A 6,974-nucleotide genomic window follows, 5' to 3' on the forward strand; every position below is an offset into this window, starting at 1 on the left:
CCGCGCGCCCCGCCCCTAGCCGGAAGAGTCAAGGAAGTGGCCTCTAGGGAGCGGGGCGGAGCCTGCGCCCCCTCTCCTCCTCCTTCCCCTCGGGCTGTCTGTCTGTCACTGCCTCCTGGGTCTGTTTGACTATCGCTCCTTGGGTCTGTCTAGGACTATATCACCCAGTTTGTCTCTCTTCGGGTCTGTGTCTGACTTTCTTTGGTTCTCTTTGTGATTGTCTATTTGGGTCTGTCTGTCCCTGACTGTTTCTTTGATTCGTCCTGTGACTGTCTCTTTGGATCTCTCTGTCTCTGTTTCTTTGGTTCTCTTTGTGATTGTCTATTTGGATCTCTCTGTCTCTGACTATTTTTGGTTCTCCTTGTGACTGTCTCATTGGGTCTGTCTGTCTCTGACTGTTTCTTTGGTTCTCCCTATGTCTGTCTCTTTGGATCTCTCTGTCTCTGACTATTTTTGGTTCTCCTTGTGACTGTCTCATTGGGTCTGTCTGTCTCTGACTGTTTCTTTGGTTCTCCCTATGACTGTCTCTCTGTCTCTGACTGTTTCTTTGGTTCTCCCTATGACTGTCTCTTTGGATCTCTCTGTCTCTGACTATTTTTGGTTCTCCTTGTGACTGTCTCATTGGGTCTGTCTGTCTCTGACTGTTTCTTTGGTTCTCCCTATGACTGTCTCTTTGGATCTCTCTGTCTCTGATTGTTTCTTTGGTTCTCCCTATGACTGTCTCTTTGGATCTCTCTGTCTCTGATTGTTTCTTTGGTTCTCCCTATGACTGTCTCTTTGGATCTCTCTGTCTCTGACTGTTTTTGGTTCTCCTTGTGACTGTCTCATTGGGTCTTTCTGTCTCTGACTGTTTCTTTGGTTCTCCCTATGACTGTCTCTTTGGATCTCTCTGTCTCTGACTGTTTTTGGTTCTCCTTGTGACTGTCTCTTTGGATCTCTCTGTCTCTGACTGTTTCTTTGGTTCTCCCTATGACTGTCTCTTTGGATCTCTCTGTCTCTGATTGTTTCTTTGGTTCTCCCTATGACTGTCTCTTTGGATCTCTCTGTCTCTGATTGTTTCTTTGGTTCTCCCTATGACTGTCTCTTTGGATCTCTCTGTCTCTGACTGTTTTTTTGGTTCTCCTTGTGACTGTCTCATTGGGTCTGTCTGTCTCTGTTTATTTGGTTCTCCCTATGTCTGTCTCTTTGGATCTCTCTGTATCTGACTGTTTCTTTGGTTCTTCTTGTGACTGTCTCATTGGGTCTGTCTGTCTCTGACTGTTTCTTTGGTTCTCCCTATGACTGTCTCATTGGGTCTGTCTGTCTCTGACTGTTTCTTTGGTTCTCCATATGACTGTCTCATTGGGTCTGTCTGTCTCTGACTGTTTTTTTGGTTCTCCCTATGACTGTCTCATTGGGTCTGTCTGTCTCTTACTGTTTTTTTGGTTCTCCCTATGACTGTCTCTTTGGATCTCTCCGTCTCTGTTTCTTTGGTTCTCCCTATGACTGTCTCTCTGTCTCTGACTGTTTCTTTGGTTCTCCCTATGACTGTCTCATTGGGTTGGTCTGTCTCTGACTGTTTTTTTGGTTCTCCCTATGACTGTCTCTTTGGATCTCTCTGTCTCTGATTGTTTCTTTGGTTCTCCCTATGACTGTCTCTTTGGATCTCTCTGTCTCTGACTGTTTTTTTGGTTCTCCTTGTGACTGTCTCATTGGGTCTGTCTGTCTCTGACTGTTTCTTTGGTTCTCCCTATGACTGTCTCTTTGGATCTCTCTGTATCTGACTGTTTCTTTGGTTCTTCTTGTGACTGTCTCATTGGGTTGGTCTGTCTCTGACTGTTTCTTTGGCTCTCCCTATGACTGTCTCTTTGGATCTCTCTGTCTCTGACTGTTTTTTTGGTTCTCCTTGTGACTGTCTCATTGGGTCTGTCTGTCTCTGACTGTTTCTTTGGTTCTCCCTATGACTGTCTCTTTGGATCTCTCCTCTCTTTGGATCTCTCTGTCTCTGATTGTTTCTTTGGTTCTCCCTATGACTGTCTCTTTGGATCTCTCTGTCTCTGACTGTTTTTTTGGTTCTCCTTGTGACTGTCTCATTGGGTCTGTCTGTCTCTGACTGTTTCTTTGGTTCTCCCTATGACTGTCTCTTTGGATCTCTCTGTCTCTGACTGTTTTTTTGGTTCTCCTTGTGACTGTCTCATTGGGTCTGTCTGTCTCTGACTGTTTCTTTGGTTCTCCCTATGACTGTCTCTTTGGATCTCTCCTCTCTTTGGATCTCTCTGTCTCTGACTGTTTCTTTGGTTCTCCCTATGACTGTCTCTTTGGATCTCTCTGTCTCTGATTGTTTCTTTGGTTCTCCCTATGACTGTCTCTTTGGATCTCTCTGTCTCTGACTGTTTCTTTGGTTCTTCTTGTGACTGTCTCATTGGGTTGGTCTGTCTCTGACTGTTTCTTTGGTTCTCCCTATGACTGTCTCTTTGGATCTCTCTGTCTCTGATTGTTTCTTTGGTTCTCCCTATGACTGTCTCTTTGGATCTCTCTGTCTCTGATTGTTTCTTTGGTTCTCCCTATGACTGTCTCTTTGGATCTCTCTGTCTCTGACTGTTTTTTTTTGGTTCTCCCTATGACTGTCTCTTTGGATCTCTCCTCTCTTTGGGTCTATCTGTCTCTGACTGTTTCTTTGGTTCTCCCTATGACTGTCTCTTTGGATCTCTCCTCTCTTTGGGTCTATCTGTCTCTGACTGTTTCTTTGGTTCTCCCTATGACTGTCTCTTTGGATCTCTCTGTATCTGACTGTTTCTTTGGTTCTTCTTGTGACTGTCTCATTGGGTTAGTCTGTCTCTGACTGTTTCTTTGGTTCTCCCTGTGACTGTCTCTTTGGATCTCTCTGTCTCTGACTGTTTCTTTGATTCTCCTTGTGAATGTCTCATTGGATTGGTCTGTCTCTGACTGTTTCTTTGGTTCTCCCTATGACTGTCTCTTTGGATCTCTCTGTCTCTCTTTGGGTCTGTCTCTGACTGTTTCTTTGGTTCTCCCTATGACTGTCTCATTGGGTTGGTCTGTCTCTGTTTCTTTGGTTCTCCTTGTGACTGTCTCTTTGGATCTGTCTGTCTCAGACTGTTTCTTTGGTTTTCCCTGTGACTGTCTCTTTGGATCTGTCTCTGACTGTTTCTTTAGTTCTCCTTGAAACTGTCTCTGGGTCTGTCTCTTTTTAGGTCTGTCTGTCTCTGACTGTTTCTTTGGTTCTCCCTGTGACTGTCTCACTGAGTCTATCTCTGTTTCTCATGTCTTGTCTTCTCTCTTTATTCCTAACCCTTTTCTGGCCCCATTAATGGCCCTTGGACCACTAAACAAGTAACAAAACCCTGGTCTTAGAAAATGATCCAAGTCCCCAAACACTGCTTGGGATAGAGTTATCTTAAATCTCCACTGAAGAACAGGTAATTTTTAATCTTGTACTTAATTTATTCCAGTGTCAATCTTGGAGGTCTTGTTCCTTAGAAAATTTGGTATGTGAAATGGCTTAAAAATTTTTTTTTTTAATTTTTCGGTCTAGCTGTGCTAGTGCTAGCCAATAAAATGTTTTTCGTTAAGTGATTCCCCTAAAAATAACTGAAGCCTAAACATTAAATACTTGTTCTCTGCCTTCAATCAAGTGTAAGACTGTTTCTGGGGGAAAATTCAAATAATAAATGTTGACTTTTCCACCTCACAGTAGTCCTTTTTCCTTCTTAAAAAACAAACCTCAAATTTGGATATATTGTGTGTGTGTGTGTGTGTGTGTGTGTGTGTGTGTGTGTGTGTGTGTGTGTATTTTATTTTGAACTTAATGAATACCAAATAAAATAAAAATTTCTGTCTATAAAGTAGTACAACAACAAAAGATTATATCTGGAACTGGGAGTATCTGTTATGTTATTTTTCCTTTTTAAGTACATGATAAATTCAACACCTAACTTTCAAAACTAGGACTTTTCTTTGTTTGCTTCTGGCCTCCCTTCTGTTCTCTTCAGTGCACTTTAAAAATGCTTCAATGACCTTCTTTCTTCTTTTTGTTAACCCTATAGATTCCCTTTTCTTTCTCCTGTTCTTCCCTCCCCCACCAACTGGGGAAAAAAAAAGGAAAGGAAAAAACTCTTGTTATAAATAGCCATTCAAGCAAAACAAATTCCCACATTGGTTATGTCTGGAAAATGTTTATTTGATTTTGCATCTTGAGCCCATCATTTCTCCTACTAGTAGTTCTTGCCATCTTATAGTGAGGAATACAAATGGGATGTTATCACACAATGGAGAAATCATGTTTCAGAACATGTGAAAAGATAAAAGTAAAAAGCAGCCCCCAGCTGTTTCCTATGCTTCTGTCTTTGTGAATTCTTATTTCTCTGTTCTAAAATAGTCATAATGCTAGTCACTTTCCAACAACCCTACTTGTATAGTGCCTCAGAGTTGTAACAGCCCTTCAAAAATTCCTCTTTACTTTTTTCCATGTATTAAAAAATAAGTTAATATAAAATAGGACATGCACTTCAGTTTCCTTAGCTACTTCACTGATACTCAAATGAGGGGAAAAAAAGACATGAAAAGTACTTTGTATACAAAAGCAAAACAAAACAAAACAAAACAAAAAACTGCTCTGCTCCACTAATGTCAGCATAATAGCTATTATTATTATATTTTACCAGGATTAAAAGAGGATGAAGATACTGAGGGGTTTTGAGGTGGAGAATGGTGGAGAAGCTTATGACAGATGGCTTTAATTTTCTTGGTAAAAAAGGAGGTCAGCTCATCTGCTGAGAGGATTTTGAGGGAGAAAAGATTTGGAACATCTGCTGAGGGAAGGAAGCATAGTAAAAAGTTAATCAGAAAAGATCTATGTGGCACTGGAGGCCCAGCTGTGCTGAGGGAACATTAATGAACAGTCAGTGTTCAGGAGCTTTGGAGTAGGGGCAGAGAAGGGGGATGTGGGGTGGGGTCATCCAGGTTTGGGAGATTGGCAGCATAACTAAGATCATCCCTTCCAAATACCTCATGTGTATATGTGCCCTTATAAATATACATGTATTTATTAACTTTATAATTAGTATGTCTATGGGTGTGAATTAGTCATCAGACTGTCTTCCAGAGTCATCAAAGTCCCTTGGCACACAAAAGTCAAGCTGGGTGTCTAGTATCCAGACTTTGGAGTCTTTCATGCATGACTGAACTCTCCCCAGTGCCTGCTTCAGCACCTTCATGGCCACTGAATCAAATTGTTCTCATCTGTCCATTCCAGCAGGGAAAGTCTTTACATTCTTAGGATAGCTAGTATCCTTATAGAGTACTGATAGAGTCCCTACAACCTATTTGTTAGTGCTTCAGGGACATAGGAATTCAGTTCCTAACTCTAAAAAAGCCCTGACTAAATTTTCCCAAAAAAAGTTTTATTCCTACAACTAATTATACATCTTAGTGTATTTCTGAAGTTATTAAAGCTTAAAACTAAACAGACTTTTGGGACACCCTATGTTCTGATATTTGAAAAGAATTCAATAATCAATTTTGCTAAGTTCCTTGGAAATCAGTATAACAAAGAGAACAATACAATAAATTACTTTTAATATTAAAATCAGAATCCATAAAAAAGCAGAGGTAAAACTAAGATGGGTGCCTTTACAATTCTTTACTTTTGCAAGAAACTACATATGTCCATAGTTCAAAATTAATGATATGGATGGTCCCCACCATCCCTGATAATCCTACTTTCATTCATTTATCTTCAATATATCAAGAAATGTTTTTTTCTCATAGTTATTCCTTTCTTATTGCTTGCACAGATATTATTTATTTATTTTTTTATTCATTTTTCCAAATTATCCCCTCCCTCCCTCCACTCCCTCCCCCCATGGCAGGTAATCCCATACATTTTACGTGTGTTACAATATAACCTAGATACAATATATGTGTGTAAATACCATTTTCTTGTTGCACATTAATTATTAGCTTCCGAAGGTATAAGTAACCTGGGTAGATAGACAGTAGTGCTAACAATTTACATTCACTTCCCAGTGTTCCTTCTCTGGGTATAGTTATTTCTGTCCATCATTGATCAACTGGAAGTGAGTTGGATCTTCTTTATGTTGAAGATTTCCACTTCCATCAGAATACATCCTCATACAGTATTGTTGTTGAAGTGTATAGTGATCTTCTGGTTCTGCTCATTTCACTCAGCATCAGTTGATGTAAGTCTCTCCAGGCCTCTCTGTATTCCTCCTGCTGGTCATTTCTTACAGAGCAATAATATTCCATAACCTTCATATACCACAATTTACCCAACCATTCTCCAATTGATGGACATCCATTCAACTTCCAGTTTCTAGCTACAACAAAAAGAGCTGCTACAAACATTTTGGCACATACAGGTCCCTTTCCACTCTTTAGTATTTCTTTGGGATATAATCCCAAATAACAGCAATGCTGGGTCAAAGGGTATTGCACAGATATTTTTAAACTTAAAAGGTTTGTTATTGAGATTTTGTTTAGTTATAAATGAAATCTGTATTTTTAAAAGAAATAGTAAAAAATTAAACTCTTCTCATCTGAGTTCCCTTTTTATTCCATTACATATTATGTATCTATTTGAATCTTCATTACAAGGTTGCATTCATACATAATTATGAATGTTTTTATAAAATTATCCTAATCTGTTAATTATAGCACATTTCTATATTTTAAGTCATTATATTGAAATACAGCAATTCATCAAAAAAAAAAAAAAGATTGTTTTCCATACTGATGACAAAACTAGATTTTTATTTTTTGAGGGGAGGGAATCCGGTGTTAAGTGACAAAACTGGATTATTTTAAGTTAAAATTGAGGTGCTAGTAGAGAGTACATAGATGTGTCTGGAAAAACACTGCTTTTGTTGTATGCTGAAGTCCCACAGGAAAGTGATGTGCTCAGTCAATCCTCCATGAAGCCATTGAATGTAAATTGGCTGGCTATAGTGTAATATAGA

Source organism: Sminthopsis crassicaudata, chromosome 2, assembly GCF_048593235.1.
Source record: "Sminthopsis crassicaudata isolate SCR6 chromosome 2, ASM4859323v1, whole genome shotgun sequence".
In the NCBI taxonomy this organism is placed as follows: Eukaryota; Metazoa; Chordata; class Mammalia; order Dasyuromorphia; family Dasyuridae; genus Sminthopsis; species Sminthopsis crassicaudata.